The sequence below is a fragment of the Danio rerio genome, chromosome 22 (assembly GCF_049306965.1).
Source record: "Danio rerio strain Tuebingen ecotype United States chromosome 22, GRCz12tu, whole genome shotgun sequence".
NCBI lineage: Eukaryota > Metazoa > Chordata > Actinopteri > Cypriniformes > Danionidae > Danio > Danio rerio.
Genome location: NC_133197.1, coordinates 35,655,079 through 35,673,438, shown reverse-complemented (window position 1 = coordinate 35,673,438; position 18,360 = coordinate 35,655,079). Strand labels below are relative to the sequence as shown.

At 37.3% G+C, this 18,360-nt stretch overlaps 1 protein-coding gene across 4 annotated transcripts in view; it reads left to right on the top strand.

Moving 5' to 3' along the window:
- The window catches only part of grm7 (glutamate metabotropic receptor 7), a 376,391-nt gene that overhangs the window by 166,474 nt on the left and 191,557 nt on the right, over positions 1-18,360 (top strand).

The window sequence follows — 18,360 nt, the reverse complement described above, 5'->3', positions numbered from 1 at the left end:
GAGTGACACTACTTTGGTGGAGTGGATGAAACCCTCCATGTTTGGTCACTTTTGTAGACTCTGCAAAGTCTGAAGTGACTTACTTTCACAAAACTTGGCATCCGTGACCTCAACAATCTACTTAGTCTTGCAGTGCTTTATAAAGTGTATGTGGGGCAACAGACTGGGTATAGAAGCAATATTCAGTTGTTTATTAAATTCTGGTCAGTTGTATCAGATTCTGCAAGCGCAAGAGTATTGGCACCAATAGTCTTGACTAGGGTTGGGCGATGACGACCAATTTGGCATCGTACGATGTCTAATGTGAAACATTGTGATGGACGATGACATTGTCGTCGTAGACGGTGGTGAATGAATTACTTATGAATTATTAATTAATTCATAACAGATTAATAATTTGTAGCCTACCGTTTCAACTACCTGACCCACATGGTCTTTGTTTTACTCATAACCACGTCATAAATAAAGATAAGTTACACACAAATTACCACCTCCCAATCACTTTTTCCGCGGGACTTGGAATAGCACTCCTGGCATGAATAGGAGTGATCTGTGTCGTTATAATGACGTCGACAATTTTGGTTGGTAAAAAAGCTGCACAACCAACAGCAACCAACCAACAGTATCTGAGGTTTACACTAAAATTACTAAGTACAAGTGTGAAAGCGAAAGATTGAAGCAGTGTACTGATGCTGTGACGTTACCTGATAGATTCAAAAGACAGAAGAGTTGTTAGATAGAGACAAGATTAAATAAATAACACGTTTAACAACTTTAGCCTACCATAGTGCTTTTTAGAAATGCTAGATATAACGTTAGTGTGGACGTGAATCGTTTTCATTCTAAAATGCCTTTTTCAAGACGTATTAGTGTAAACAGGGCCTAAGTGAATGTTTTTTCGTAAGCGGTTTGCGACAGGGGCTTGGCGGAGGATCACAATGCCGGCTCAGCATTGTGATATCTATCGACCATCAGCGATGAATGATGGGATTGTCTATCAACCCAATCCTAGTTGCTTCCACTGTATCTGTTCAGCTGAAGGAGCGGAACCAACCCAGTGACGTCAGACACAGCAACATTGCAAGATGGCAGTGCCCTAGGTCTCAAAGCTATAATAAAACAAGCCGTTTTCTTTAAAATGCTTACATTAATCAAGTTTATTTGATGTAATTTCATTAAAGCAGAAACCAATGTACAAAATAATGTGAACTTGACTGAGTGCTTCACTTCCACTTCAAAGGGTTAACAAATAATGCACAGCACTACTACCATTACAGAAAAGTTCGCTCTGTTATAATTCACTTCCATTTTGATTTGTTTTGGTGCGATTATAACCTGCTATATAAAAAATAATAATAATAATAATAAATAAATAAAAAAAAACAGCAACAACTGAAGGTTTTGAACGAGAAGCTGTAATATAGCCATGGCATAAATTAATTTTGGTTTGGCGCCCCGCCATGGAAGAATGAATGAAGCAGAAACCATGCCATATTTTAAGACCTGCTAAGGATTATATAGATATTTTAGCAGAAAACCAATGAATTCAATAGAGTATCCTAACCTTTTCACATGAATATACACTCCAAAAAGTTTGCAGTTTGAATAACGACTTATTCAAAATGAGCTGAAGAGGGTTTTTTTGTAGACAACTTAATTATGTTATGTTTAATCTACTTAGATTTCTAAAAACTAAGTTAATTTAATTCCTTAATGTTGTCATAACACAAATTTAACAAATTTAACAATTTAACAAGGGGCGACGCAGTGGTGCAGTGGGTAGCACGTTCGCCTAACAGGAAGAAGGTCGCTGGGTTGCTGGTTCGATCCTCGGCTCGCCTCGGATTTGCATGTTCTCCCTGCGTTTGCGTGGGTTTCCTATGGGTTCTCCGGTGTTCCCCACAGTCCAAAGACATGCGGTACAGGTGAATTGGGTAGACTAAATTGTCCGTAGTGTATGAGTGTGTGTGTGAATGTGTGTGTGTATGTTTCCCAGAGATGGGTTGCGGCTGGAAGGGCATCCGCTGCGTAAAAACTTGCTGGATAAGTTGGCGGTTCATTCCTCTGTGGCGACCCCAGATTAATAGGGACTAAGCCGACAAGAAAATGAATGAATGAATGAAATTTAACAGCAGCATAAAATCACCAAAAAGTGGTTAACTGGTTATTTTAAGTAAAAAACAAAAATCAGTCATTTGAAGCTGAGGTTTGTATTGGGAGCGATTAGTAATTACTAATGTGTGTCTTGCTAAACTAGACCTATAGCTTTTCTATTTTCACATTTTTTTATTCAGTAAATAATGACAAGATGTGAGATTTTATGTGATGTTGTTTATCTCAGGTTTTTTCCTTCCTGTTAAGACTTGCTAATGATCATATAGATATTTTATCAGAAAACCAATGAATTCAATAGGGTATCCTAACCTTTTAACAGTGGACACTCCATAAAAATCACGTTTGCTCGAGCTGAAACAACACAGTTCTGGAGTTTTTTTGGGAGGCAACATAGTTACTTTTTGTTCAATCTACTTACATTTCTTAAAACTAATAAGTTAACTTAATTCCTTAATGTTGTCAAAACACAAATCAATTGTGTGAAACCCACATATTTCTAAATGTTGACAAATCGATTAGGTTAACTTACTTTAATTCACAAATTTAGGTGGATTGAACATAAAAAAAAGTAAAAAAAAAACTCAAGAATTGTGTTGATTTAGCTAATTTTGAATAAGTAATTGTGGAGTTTTTTGGGAGGCAACTTAGTTATTTTATGTTCAATCTACTTACATTTCTAAAAACTAATAAGTTTACTTAAATCCTTCATGTTGTCATAACACAAATTGATTGCGTAGAACCCACTTGTTGGCAAATCAATAAGGTTAACATACTATTTTTCACAAATTTAAGTTGATTGAACATAAAACAATTAAATTGACCCCGAAAAACTCAATAATTGTGTTGATTCAGCTCATTTTGAATAAGTAGTTTGAACAAACAGCAAAAAAATAAATAAATCTGCAAAAAGTGAACAACTGGTGATTTATAAGTAAAAATGATTGCCAGCGAGTCGTGTTGGGAGTGATTAGTTACTTACAATCATTCGAAGACGGAGTCAGAAGGGGTTCAGAAACAAACCTTCAGCCGAAGGAAGCGGTGCACAGTGTGAGAATGACACAAATCACTGCCTACGTCTGTTCATTGAGTCTTCAGACTTGCAATCTGCAGTTTCGTCCAACCCCTTCCTCCGCCACTCAAGGCTCAAATAACCAACATGTCAGCCGAAAGGGCGCAAACAACATAACCTGGCATGACAGACTAATAACTAGACTACAGTTCGGCTTTCATCTCCACCAACAAAGCCGTTCCTTCCTCGTGGCTCTGGTTTTGATCTTTCTGTACACGCGAGGCCGCATTGACACTGGTAATTAGTCAATGAAATTCGTTTAGGTAAGAAAAAGAAGCGACGTGTAACAAGCAAGCTCTCAGAAAGACATGATTGTTATTATGCCCACCGATTTCTCTCTAGCGAGACGCATTTTGGAGAATGAGAAATAGATTGAAGGCTTTAGAAAGCGTAGAGGACAGCGGAGAGATGGTCGCTGCATTTAACAACACAGAGAATCGCCAATAATAAAAGCTGCTGATGGAGAACGTGCGAGTGTCCTAGAATGACTAAGACGAGGAAAACAAGGTGGAATTGGACAGATGATATAAACATGCTTTTATTGAAGGATTGTCGCTGATTCGCCAGCAGAAAGCTTGCTCACGGATGGGGGTTTTACAACTGTCGCTGGAGGATTTTCAGGGATGCAGGTGAAATATTAATGTGCGTTGCTTGTGCCATCCGCTAAACAAATACTCTGGCTTCTCAAGGGACAGGGAGGAGGGAGAGAGCCAAGTCGGAAATACAGATTAATAAGTTTGGAATCAAATGGGTGATTTTTATCTGCACAAATGCTAAAGATGGCTAATTATAGAGGCCTACCAATTAAAAGTGGAACGTTTTGCAAGACTTGAAAAAAAAAGATTTGTTTAGAAACAGTTTGCACTGTAAATTTCACAAATATTAGCGCGTTGAAATAAACATGACACTTTGAAGTAAAAGGTCTGAAATATTGTTCATTGATTCATTCTCCTTTGGCTTAGTCCCTTATTTATCAAGGGTCACCACAGCGCAATGAACCACCAACTATTCCAGTAAATATTTTACTCAGCAAATACCCTTTCAGCTGCAACCCAGTATTGGGAAACACCCATGCACAATCATTTACACAGACACACTCATACACTAAGGTCAAGCACATGTCAAGCGCATGTCCAAAAACGCCATGGCCAATTTCACTTATTCAATTCACCTATACCCCATGTCTGTGGAATGTGTGGGAAACCAGAGCACCAGAAGGAAACCCACGCCAAAATGAACATGCAAACTCCACACAGAAATCCCACCGACCCAGCCGGGACTTAAAGCAGTGACCTTCTTGTTGTGAGGTGATCGTGCTAACCACTGAGACACTGTGCCCCTTCTGAAATCATATATAGTCAAACATATTTAAGTATTGTTTGTTATTTACATTTTAATGTTATGTAATATAAACATACTTATTAGTTATGATGTAATTGCAATATTATTAAAATAATGATACACATTATTAATATTTAATTATTTTAATAATTATAAATATTTAAGTATTTGCATGTTTTTGTGAAAATAATCTGCAAAAATATGAACAGCATCTTTCAAATTCTTGTTTAATAAATAATTTCAAATATTCAAGCAATGATTGTGTAAAAAAATGAAGGAAAAAAAATAAAAATAACATTTATAACATTAACTAAATAATTATAATTTAAACAGTCAAAATATTATTGAAAATGTATTTTCTATATCATATTTATTACTCAGTTTAGCAAAGTCTTTGTTAGTTTTAAGATTATTTAGGGGCCACTGTAAACAAGACTCAGCAATAATGCGTGTGTGCTATGTGTATAGTCCATTTGATTAGTCCTGAACAGCTAGAGCTGTGTGTTTGCAATCAGGTGGAATCTGGGCCAGGTGTGTGAGTGCACAGCGGGATCTGTAGTTCAATAAGTGGCATATTTGTAATTATCCAGTGGTCTGCAAATGCTAGATCACTGGTGATTCTTACAGTAATATTTTTTCTTTCACTCATTCATTTCATTTTGGCTCAGTCCCTATCATAATCCGGGGTCGTCACAGCAGAATGAACCGCCAACTTATGGCCGATTTAGCTTATCCAATTCACCGAGAGCGCATGTGTTTGGACTGTGGGTAATACTTTTTTTGTGGAATAATAAAAAAGCAGCATTAGAGTGTTGACTAAATATATCTATATATTATAATAAACAATTAATATATACATATTTCTTATGATTTTAAAGCAGTTATAAAAGTTCTTAATAATATTATGTACATTATAAAAAATTATATCCATTTTAAAATGTGCAAAACATCATCCGCTGGTGCTAATTTGGTCAAATAAATCCAAAATATATCACTATTTATAGCAGAATACACCAAAGAATGATGTTTGTACAAATTACTTGAGCTGAAACAACACAAATTATTTATTTTTTGTGGAAAACTTAATTGTTTTGTGTTCTAATTTGTAAAAACAAATAATTTAATGCAATTTCTTCATGTTGCCCCAACACAAATTGTGTGGAACCCAGCATTTTTTAACAGTTTACTAAATCCCTAATATTTTTATACTCTTCCCTTGTCTTTGATTTCCCAAATATGATATGTAGTTTCCTGTCAAGTGAGATAAGTGAGACTTCTGCTTATTTATCAAAGATGCAATATACAGTAAGTACGCAATTCCAGATAGCAGCTCCATGCACCGACATGCCTGTCATTCAAATGAGTGAGCGCCTGAGAGTTTGACAAAATTGGGTGACGGGGTGTGCGATTATAATATCAGCTATTCCTAAAGGCGAAATGAGCTAGTTTTATCAAACGAAGCTGCATTTGTTGTATATTGTACAGTTTATCGTCTGTTCAGACTGTGGAATTGTTATGATATTATTAGGCGTCGCATTTCTCCTGGTGAATGCAGAAAATGTCAGGGATGCTGGGAATGGGAATGATAAACAAAGATTTTCCATTACAAAGACCAGCAACATAAAAAACAGGCCAAATAAAATTTGCGTTTGCAAATTAGACATTTCCTTGTCGTCTTTTCCAGTGGTCTCCTCTGCACTGTTAATCTTTCCAAGATACACAGAGTCGCTTGTGAATAACAAGAGCAGTGCTTGCATTGCTGCTTGGTTGTGCTGCGTGCCAAACGTCACAGTTATTTCTATTGCTTATTTGCATCCTCTTTTGCACCCGATTCAAAAAGGAATTATGTAAACTCCAATTATGTAAATTATGTCACAAATAAATCCAAAATAAGTGCACTAAGCTAAAAATGGAAAGGTTTTATGTTGTTTATGTACAGCATTTTGGGGCACAAGAACAGATTTTGTTTTCTAAATGCGACTGTGAATAATAGTGCTGATGTTTAACTCACACATCTATGGTGAACTTCTTTTGGAAAGGAAATAAGTGGTTTGTTAGTGTTTCATAATTTTATCTATAGATTTGGAAATGCTGGGATGTAAAAGGTACATAAATAGGACAGTATTATGCAATTTAACCACGTACTGTAGATACGATGGCACAGTGGCTCAATGGTTAGCACTGTTGCCTCACAGCAAGAAGCTCGCTAGTTTGAGTCCCGGCTGGGTCAGTTGGCATTTCTGTGTGGAGTTAGAATGTTCTCCCCATGTTCACTGTGTTTTCCTCCAGGTGCTCCGGTTTCCCACACACAGTCCAAAGACATGTGCCTAAAGCAAAACTAGCCGCACTGTATGAGTGTGTGTGTGAATGTAAGAGTGTATGGGTGTTTTTTAGAAGTGGTTTGCAGCTGGAAGGGCATAAAACATATGTTGAAATAGTTGGCGGTTCATTCCGCTGTGGCGACCACTAATAAATAAAGGAAGAAAGCTGAAGGAAAATGATGAATGATAAAGTTTTTTCAGGAGACATATAGTGGACTTCTATGGAGCTCAGTGGTTTGAACTTTAAAAAAAAAAAAAAAAAAAAAAAAAACTCTGCTGTTCCAATGCAGCTTCAAAGGGCTCTGCATGATCTCAGCAGAAGAATAAGTGAAGCCTGGTTTATACTTGTTGTGTCCACTAGTTCGCTTGAGTGCACATACTATTACGGTGTTTGTGGAGGTTCACTTTGGGTGTGTGCGAAATGATTTCGGCTGGTGGAGCGCACAACATTTTTTTGAGACTGGAGCGAACTGTCTGTGCGGTGCACCATTTCATTTAGGTTGAATATGAACCATTTCCAAGAGATTTGTCTGAAACACAAGGTACAGACATCTTTATAATCCATCCATGCTTAGAGATAACCAGATGATCAATAATTCTTGCCTAGAAATTACAACATCCATTGAAAAGTCTTTGTTAAAATGTTTGGAAAAACTGAGGGATTCATTTGTCAAAAACCAAAAGAGGCAATGGCAAAAGTCACTTGGGTACAGAATATGTTTTCCCACCATTTGTAAGCTTTACACTGATGTATATATAACAATTTTGAATTTATATAACTATTAAGACAATTTAATAGTTACAAAACTGTATTAAGGAACAAATTATTTATTTGATAACTGGAAAAGAATATTTGAACCTCATTGAACATTGGTTTACAATATACTGGTGGCCTGTTTTTTCTAGGTTTTATTAGTGAAAATGGTCTGGAATGATAAAGCATTATTGCTTTTTTGCAAATAGAAACTAGCCAAACAGTAATGTGTGAATTGTGCAGTGGGCTAAATCTAAAAATCTAAAAAAAATATATAAAAAAGATAAAAAGGAGTATTTTTTAGTAAGTGTACTTTTTTGCATTTATTCTTACCATAATAAAATTATAATTGTAGAGCAACTCATGTTATTACTATTTTAATAAATTTTCATAAGTAAAACTTTCCGAAATATGAACAAAAGCAAGTGTAACGGAGGCCAGCTGTCAAGTAAGTGCTGTGCAGGTAAACCTCATTCCTCTGACCTCTAAAGGTGCTCCAGTGACAGACACGAGAGGTCATGGTCTTTAGCCTCCCTGGTAGAGCAACCGACTCCCATGCGGAAGGTCACCAGTTTGATACCAGCTCGGAGCGGGTTGGGTGGCATAGGACTGGCAGGGTTATTTTGGTGCCGTGACCTGGATGGCAGTGGGGTTCAGGGCGTGAGTGTAATGGAGGCCAGCTAGTAAGTGCTGTGCAGGTAAACCTCACTCCTCTGACCTCTAAAGCTGCTCTAGCAACAGATGCTAGAGGCCATGGTGTTTAGCGTCCTTGGTAGAGCAACCGACTCCCATGCGGAAGGTTTCCAGTTTGATACCAGCTCGGAGCAGGTTGGGTGGCGTAAGACTGGCGGGGTTGCACAAGTGATGCTTCAAAGTTTGATTTTAAGAAAATCTTGAATGGTTATAAACATCTTGATAATCATTTTATAAAGATAATAAAAATAATTTGTTTAATAAACTTCAATAATATTAATGATATGACAAAGTTCCGGAAACTTCCTAATTCTCTGTTTATCCATCAGACTTTCTGGTGGGTTTCTTTTGACTGACTTCTGTTGTTTTAAAGAATATCTCAACGGCGAACTCATCAAGTATAAAAGCCTTGTCCGTTTCGTGAGGTGCATGCGCAGTCTACAGAGGTCTGCCAAGCAATGCCAGGCAAAAGTATAAATTTGACTTCAGTCTTGTTCTATCAGTCAAAAAAAGCAAGTTTTTGCAGTAAAAAAAATACAAAAACAAAGGCAATGAGTAAAACAATATTTAAAAAGTATTTTAAGAAAGTAATGAGTGCTGCTGAATACTTAAATTTGGTGCAATTTGGTGAATATGTTTGATCCACATTAAATATTGACCATTGTATATATTCTGGAAGTGAACTGTTTCTTTAATATTCTCCTCTGAGAGTAAAAAGTTTGGTGCTTTTTACATCAAGACAGAGAGACAGAGTTATAAATAAGAATTACAAGTGCCCAACCAAAGACATATGAATCATAACAATGGTGACCTCAAAACCAAAACTGATTAAGGAAAGCTACATCAATTCATAAAACTATATTTTTTTGTGACGATTTAACAACATTCTGACTCAGAATTGTAATTAAATACATTCATTGACCCCAAATTAGTTTATCTGAATAATAAAGGTATAGTAAATAAATAGTACAGACACATTTGCAGACACATTTTTAAACTGTTGGACATTAAAGTCAACTAAAATCATCAGCTAACATATTTGACAGTGCTAGTCAGTGAAATGTCTGTCCTGGAGCCATGTAAATAATAAAAAAAAAACTCTTAGGATGGCATGCTGGCTTAGTGGTTAGCAGTCTCGCTGGTTTGAGTCCCGACTGGGCCAGTTGGCATTTCTGTCTGGAGTTTGCATGTCCTCCTTATGTTGGGATGGATTGCTTGGTGGTGCTTCGGTTTCCCCCACAGTCCAAACACATGCGCTGTAGGATAATTGAATAAGCTAAATTGGCCGTAGTGTATGTGTGCGAATTAGTGTTTATGGGTGTTTCCCAGTACTAGGGCTGGAAGGGCATTCGCTGTGGAAAACATATGCTGGAATAGTTGGCTGTTCATTCCACTTTGGCGACCTCTAAAATAGACACTAAGCTGAAGGAAACTGAATGAAAAAACTCTTAATTAATGCTAACTGGTATGCAGTTGCAAAGTAATCTTTAGTGAACAGCATTTCTAAAGCAGACTCTCGAAATACAGTAGAGTCTTACTGAATAGCCTTTTTTTTCTTTGCCTCGTCTGCATTTCTATAAAACAACCCCATGCACCTTGACGCAAGGTGCCTCAAACGAAGATAGATTGCCCTGATGATCACGCCTGACGCTGTTACAGTGCATAAATATATGTAGTTTGCAAAGTCCACAGACTACGCCATAACAAATTGCCTTTGTTGAGGCACAGTGTGTTTTCTAGGTCAGCACCACGAATGGAAAGTCTAGACTGCGTATTATTGAAGAAAGTCAAAGACATGCTCTCGCAAAAGTTTTGAAGATGATAACTCGTGTCTACAGTGCATTAAGACTCTCTTTAGATGGAAGACGAGAGCATGTTGGAAGATTTCACCCTACCTGCCTTGCAGCCTTGCAATGATTTGCCTTTGTTACATATTCAATAGAGATTAATTCCAGGCCCATGCAAACAAATTCCCCCCCAAACCACAAATCAACACGCTACACGAGGCCATCTAAGATGATGTGATATCTTGATTGGTTGCGCCATCTTACCAATATACACAAATGAGAAACAGTAGAGGCATCTTATTGGATTTTCGTCCAGCAGGGTATTGGAGTTTTTTTCGTAAGGCCATATGATGGAGAGCTTCTGCGTGGCTCATAGAGTTGCCCTGCAGTTTTAATTACAACCTTGAAGCGGCGAGTTAGCAACTGAGGCCGGATCATTCAAGCTTGCCAGAGTTGAGCCCGTTCCTCAAGGTTGACCTTGTAAGTTCTGACAGTCCGTGTGTAATTTTTAGATTTAGCGGCTCTGGAATGAAGTCGTATTTCAAGCCATTGCGCTCCGGCCCGGTGGAATGGACATGAATTAACCTAAAAATGATTACCTAGATCAATATTTTGTCATTCATAATACTGATAGATTTTTTTTTTTTTTGCCGTTTTTCCTTGAAGTTCTGTCAGCATGGAAGAGGGCCAAGATGGGTAATAACTGGAGTTTTTTATGAGACAGATGTCTGGGATCTTCAAAAATGAGTCCTGATCAAAACCCCTCACACTGTTTTATGACTCACCTTGCATATATGGCTGGCATTGAACATTTTATTGATGGATCGTGGACTGACCCTGTTCAAATCGAACAGCTTTTTTGCAAGGACTTGGAAGAAAGGTAGATACAATACTTTAAAGCTTCAAGCTAATTGTCATTTAAAGGTGTCATCCCAGCAGGCACACAACATCATAAGACGTTAATATTAGTTTCAAGAGTTTACACTTAGCTGATGATTGATTATAAAGCATGTTTGGCATGCTGTCCCAGGAGAGACCTCTGAGCTCATAAGATCCTCGAGCCCGGGGCTCCCTCCAGTTTGCAGGGCGAGAGAGGAGTTCAAGCTCAGGTAGATCTTGAGAACTCCCCTGCTGTAGTAGTTAATGAACAGATTGCTCCTAAAAGATAACTACTTACTAGGAGCATGTCTAGGGTGCAGATTTGGATTACTTATCTAACCTAAGTTGCTTGTTTTTGGACGTAAGGAATAAACCGGGGACCCAGGGGAAACCCACATGAGCACAGGGAGAACGTGTAAACTCCACTCAGAAATGTTGGCTGACTTGGTAAGGACTAGAACCAGTGAGCTTCTTGCTATGAGGCAACAGTGCTAACCATGGGGCCACCATGCCACCCATCTAGGAAAGGAGGAGGAGTAGGGGTGGAAGGGGGGATTCTTCAAAACGAAGATGGCTGTTAAATGGAACTTAGGAACTTATATGACTTGTTGGAGACCCCCGAAACCTAAAATATGACCCTTTTAAATGTAAATTAGGGGCTTTTTAAGTTGATTGAACATAAACTATTTGGGTTGTCCTCCCAAATATCATAAGATTGACTCAGCTCATTTTAAATAAGTGGATTAAACAAGTAGCAAAAGCCATTTGTTGAGTGAGATTTAAAACCACTTGAGGGTGAGAAAATGAGCACATTTTTGGCTGAACTATCAGTCTAATCCATGCAAAATTAAACTTTAAATACTACACAGTACTAATATGTAAGCACTTTCCTAGAGTTTCTAAGCAGACATCGGTCATCTCTGAGATTAATTGGATCAAAATGTGCCATAACACGAGCCTGAAATAACAGAAATGTCAGCGTGGACCGGGCCGCGGTGATACGATCAGTGGGAAATGGGCTTTTTTGGGGGATTAGAGCGAGATCAATGTGTGTAAGTGAAATCCAGTCGACTCGCTCGCCAGCTTCATTCACAGAGCAGATTAACTCTAATTTTTGGGGCTTAATCTCCTCAATTCACTACTATCGCACAGATATGCTTATTAACCCCTGTCAGTCGTCCATCTCCCTCTATATAACGCTTATATGCTGGATTACGTTCCTCGCAGATTCATTACACAAACACTTGAGCCTTGATCCAGTGGAAGAAGATTAAGAGGAAAGTTCAGCCCAAGGGAACATTTACTCACTCTCATGTTATATTACAAACCTATGAGACTTTTTTTTGTCAGCAAAACACTAACGGTATTATTTGAAGATTGTGTAAGTTGGGGCAAGAAGGTTGCTGGTTTGAGCCTTCAGTTGGCATTTCTGTGTGGAGTTGGCATGTCCTCTCCATGTTGGTGTGGGTTTCCTCTGGGTCCTCCGTTTTTCTCCCACAGTCGAAACACATGTGCTCTAGGGGAATTGGTTAAGCTAAATTGTCCGTAGTGTGTGTGTGTGTTTGTGTGTGTGTATGTAAGAAATAATGGGTGTTTTCCAGTGATGGGTTGCAGCTAGAAGGGCATTGACTGCGTAAAACATATGCTGGATAAGATGGTGGTTCATGTGTGGCTCTGGTGACCCCTGTTTAATTGTATTATTATTATTATTATTATTAGTAGTAGTAGTAGTAGTAGTGTTTATTTATTTATATTTATTTATTTATTTAGCTTAAAACCAACATCTTCCCTAACTAACTTTATTCAAAGTTGAGACTAAAGTATTGTTCTAACAACATTAGCAGATAACTGTTCTTGTTAAGCAAAAACCCATTTAATTTTGATAGGTTTTTTTAGAAAACACACTTCAAACGTTATCACAACAAAGTGGGTTTGTGCTTAAAACAGAAATAATTAAAAAAATAAATACTATCTAATAAACGTAAACATATGTATTTTTTCAATTTTTTAAATTATAACAAGATTAAAACAATCTTCTAACACAGTTAGAACAGCTGACAATATAATTAAAACACATTTTTAACATCTGATATATATATATACTACCTGACAAAAATATTGTCGCCTATCCAAGTTTTAGGAACAACAAATAACTTGACTTTTAGTTGATCATTTGGCATCAGAAGTGGCTAAAGGCAAAGGCGTCTAGAATACGCTTATTTTACTAAAATAGAATATGATCATGCCTTGATTTTGACTAATTTATTTGGACAGTAAGGTCTGACTTTGCTTAGGCAAAAGTCTCATCACTAAACAGAAATAGTGTCCAGTATAGAATATAAAGTCATGCTGCAGTGGAAACAGAATTAATATTGTGTCTGACTCCATCATGAGTTTGGAGGACTGCATGCCTACATCTCTGCAATGACTCAAATCACTTATTCATAAAGTCATCTGGAATGGCAAAGAAAGCGTTCTTGCAGGACTCCCAGTTCATCAAGATTTTTTGAGTTCATCTTCAAAGCCTACTCGTTCATCTTACCCCAGACAGGCTCAATGATGTTCATGTCTGGCAACTGAGCTAGCCAATCCTGGAGCATCTTGACCGTCTTTGCTTTCAGAAACATTTATGTGGAGGCTGAAGTGTGAGAAGGAGCTCTACACTTGTGAAGAATTTGCCCTCTCCCTTGCACAGATGTCTTGATACCTCAGGCTGTTGATGTTGCCATCCACTGTGCAGATCTCTCGCACGCCCCCATACTGAATGTAACCCCAAACCATGATTTCTCCTTCACCAAACTTGACTAAATTTTGGCTCCATGTGAGTTGCAGTCGGTCTTCTACAGTATTTGTGATGATTGGGATGCAGCTCAACAGATGATTCATCAAAAAACATCCACCTTCTGGCACTTTTCCAAATGATTAACTAGAAGTCAAGATATAATTTGTTGCTCTTACAACTGAGATTGACGACAAGACTTTCACCAGGTAGTCTATATAAAAACTAAATGCATGCAATTCTAAAAGATTATTATCCAAAATATGTGGCAAAAATGTGATGTTTTTTATAACCCATAGATATTCGTTTAGCTTTTTTTTACTCTGTTTATTACATAACCAGCATTTCTTGGCAGAATCGTGAAGCTTCTTCAATTCCCCAATGCGAGTGACCCACCAAACGCTCGATTTACAGAGCTTTTTCCTGTTCTTTCTCAGCATAAACGTGCCGACGTCCTCATATTCGGTAATTTGTGTGAATGGTGGATGTGGGAGAGAGCGGCGTGTTGATGAAGAGCTCCAGTAATTGGCTCTTTTGGAGCTTGTTGATGTTCGTCTTTTCACCGCGCTGCTTCAACAGCCATCAGACGCATGAATGTTGGAGATTCCAGACTCTTCCAGCCATTAGAGGCTAATTTATGCCACGCGGATGTAGAGAGAGTGTTTAAATCAAACACAGAAATGAGGATCTACTCAACAGCAGCAATCAGACGCAGGTGAACATCCACACTGAGAGACTGGAGAATATGGGGAGAAGTGATGCTCTGGAAAATGTGCTTCCTGCCTTTCTTATACACTGAAAAAACAAAAGATTATTGGATTTACATTTTTTTTTCTTCTTTTCTTGAATCATTCAGTGTGAATCAGTTTGAAACAGTCAATTTAAATCAATTGTTTTGAATCAACCGGTATGAATCAGTTTGAAAAAAATACATTTAAATTAGTCACTTTAAATCATTCGGTATGAATCAGTTTGAAAAGGTCTATTTAAATCAATTATTTTGAATCATTTGATATGAATCAGTTCGAAAGAGCCAATGTAAATCAGTCTCTTTTAATTATTTAATATGAATCAGTTTGAAAGAGTCAATTTAAATAAATTATTTTGAATTGTTTGGTATGAATCAGTTTCAAAAGAGTCAATTTAAAACAGTTACTTTGCATCATACGATATGAATCAGTTTGAAAAAAAAATATATTTAAATCAGTCACTTTGAATCATTCGATATGAATCAATTTGAACAAGTACATTTAAATCAGTCATTTTAAATCATTCGTTGTAAATCATATTAAAAGAGTAAATTTTAGTCAGTCACTTTTAATCATACAATATGAATCAGTTTGAAAAGGTCTATTTAAATCAATTGTTTTGAATCATTTGGTATAAATCAGCTTGAAAGATTCAATTTAAATCAGTCACTTTGAATCTTTGGGTATGAATTAGTTTGAAAAAATACATTTAGGTCAGTTATTTTGAATCTATTGATATGAGTCAGTTAAAAAGAGTCAATTTAAATCAGCCCTTTTAAATCATTTGATATAAATCAGTTAAATTTTTTTTAATAAAATCAGTCATTTTGAATCATTCGATATGTATCTGTTTGAAAGAGTACATTTAAATCAGTCACTTTGAATCATTTGGTATGAATCAGTTTGAAAGAGTACATTTAAATCAGTTACTTTAAATCATTCAATATGAATCAGTTTGAAGGAGTACATTTAAATGAGTCACTTTTAAGCATTAAATATGAATCAGCTTAAAAGAGTAAATTTAAATCAGTCACTTTGAATCAGTCATTTTGAATCAGTAAGACTATCAGCCAGTGTCGTTATTTTTTGGCATGATCTGGAAAGCACGATTTCAACACAAATAAAAGTAAACTATATTGTAAACAAACTTAATGGTATTTATTTTTTTTTAATTCTGAAAATCTCGTTATCTGAGTTGTAGTTGTGAGGTGTGCTGGTTTCTGCTGGAGATGGACTGACAGAGGCTTTATGGATGTGAATAACAGCGTTGGCCTTGAGAAATGTCAGAGTCCTGCTTTTACTTTATCGGATCTGTTGACTTTTATCTCTGTGAGCTTGTTCTGTCAGCAGCTCTTAAATCTGAGAGCAGCTTCAGGCTCAAGAACATGAGCTGTAAAACATGCAGAGCCTCACCTGACGTCAGCCCACATCTATTGAGTCATTCACAAATATTGATTAATTTTCTTTTCGGCTTTTTCCCTTTATTAATCTGTGGTCGCCACAGCGTAATGAACTGCCAACTTATCTAGCATATGTTTTACGCCGCAGATTCCCTTCCAGCTGCAACCCATAACTGGGAAACACCCATATACTCTCATTCACACATTACATTATATTATATTATTATATTATATTATGTTATATTATATTATCACCATGCAATTTTTCATCTGTTCCGTGTCTCTTAATCCATTTCCCAGAATACCACAGTTTTTCTCTACAACACACGCACAGAAAATCATTTTACAATGGCAGAGTCACAGGTTTGCACACACTGCAGAAAATGCCTTCAGATTAGAGCCTCTCTCTCCACAAACAACAACAAAGGTGTTTGGTTTCAAGCTTTTAACAGCATTAGCATTGACGTAGCTGGAATTTCTCCCCGTGCAAAACTGGCCAAAAGGGTATTTCAGGTGCGAAATTAGTGCTGCGGATAAACAACGGTGAAAAAAACAAAACAACAAACAAACACACTTCGCAATATCCCGACTCAAAGAACACCAGTGTCGAAAGGGTCCCACAAAACAAAAGCACAAAGAGCGGGAAACAATGGCTGGATTACATTTGAGAGATTTCACGGCGCGCCGTATGGGGGAGAAATACCGTCATGATCCGCATACATTGTCAGCCCGCATTGTGTGTTTTCCAAGGCATGCTGGGATTGAAAGCCATGGCTAAGAGGGATTTAATTATAATTGGTGTCTGCAGGGCCTGTCCATGTCAATTTACCCAGAGTCTCGCCACTCGCTGACATGCTTCTGAAGATACTAATTGGTCAGTTAACATTAGTTGACAGATCAATTAAACGGCATTAACTCAACTCGAAAGGCCGGAAAAAGGTGCTGTTTTTTTTTTCTGACTTCCTTTTCAAAGTCTTGTAGTTTAGTTTGATGGTGCAGAACAGCAGGAAGTGACATGAGTGAGTACGTTTTTGGTTGTGTGAAATTGATTCTCAAAAAGGAATCATGGCCCAGCAGACACACATCATCATAAAGATGTTAAAATACGGTTAGATTTAGGTCGCCAGCGTCTACGGTTACTTTGACGGCCATTAATGACGTGAAATGACAAACGTCATGATATTTGATTGATTTTAGGTTGTGTTGAAAAGTGAATAAAAAACTTCGAGCGAACATCTTCAACCGATGTCATATTGACATACAATACTGACATTTATTCGTCAGAAATGGCAAACAAAATACGTCTGATAGATGTCCTAGTGGTAACCTATGGGATCAAATTCTTACATAAAGTATCATGGTCGCGGATAGAAAAACAATATACGTAAATCTGAAAATACTGCATCGGATTTCAATTTTGATTTAAGCTCATTATCTTTAGGTACACAACCTCATTGTTTCTTATTCTATGCTTAATTCTCGCACATTACGCATAGTTTTTCACATTATAATTTTACATGCAATATTTTTTTTTTATCTGTGACTAAATCAAAGTGACAAAGTGACTAAATGAAACGTCGAGCTAACATCTTAAATTGTCATATTGATGTCAAATACTGACATTTATACGTTAGGTATGGCAACCAAAATCCAACGTCTAATAAACGTCATAGTGGTAAAGTATGGGATTAACTTCCCGCCTAAAATAATGCAGTTTTGCACTGTAGTTAGAGGGGGTGGCCGAGAGCCGTGGGAACGGAGTGAGGCCACCGCATAAGTGGATACACCTGCAGTGCGCACCTGCCTCGAATCCCACGGAAGGAGCTCTGGACCATAAAAGGAGGAACGATGGCAGAGGAAGCCGAGAGAGGTCCGGGCCCGGACATATTTTACTTTTGCTTTCAGTTTGACGGCAGTCTCCGTGAGGAGCTGCCGTCCGTTTGTTTTGGTTTAGATGGCAGTCTCCGTGAGGAGCTGCCGTCACGGTTATTAATAAATATTTTAAAACTGCGTCGGTTCTCCGCCTCCTTCTTCCCGGCGGCCAAAGGGCCGTGAACTTCATTACATGCACATTATAATGTTATAATATAATATATTATAATATAAATGATGCTGTTACATCATTTTGATTTTACATGATTTTAGGTTGTGTTGGAAAGTGACCAAAATCAAACGTTGAGCCAACATCCTAAACTGTCATATTGATGTCAAATACTGACATTTATTCGTTAGGTATGGCAATCAAAATCCAACGTCTGATCGACGTCATAGTGGTAAAGTATGGGATCAACTTCCCGTCTAAAGTATCATGGTCACGGATAGAAAAAATAATGCACGTAAATCAAAATATTGACATTGTGTTTAAAATTATAAAGCCCAAAAGCGAGAACTAAATGCAGAATAAGAGACATCGAGGTCGTGTACCTAAAGAAAATGAGCATGAATCAAAACTGAAAATTTGTTTCGACAAAAT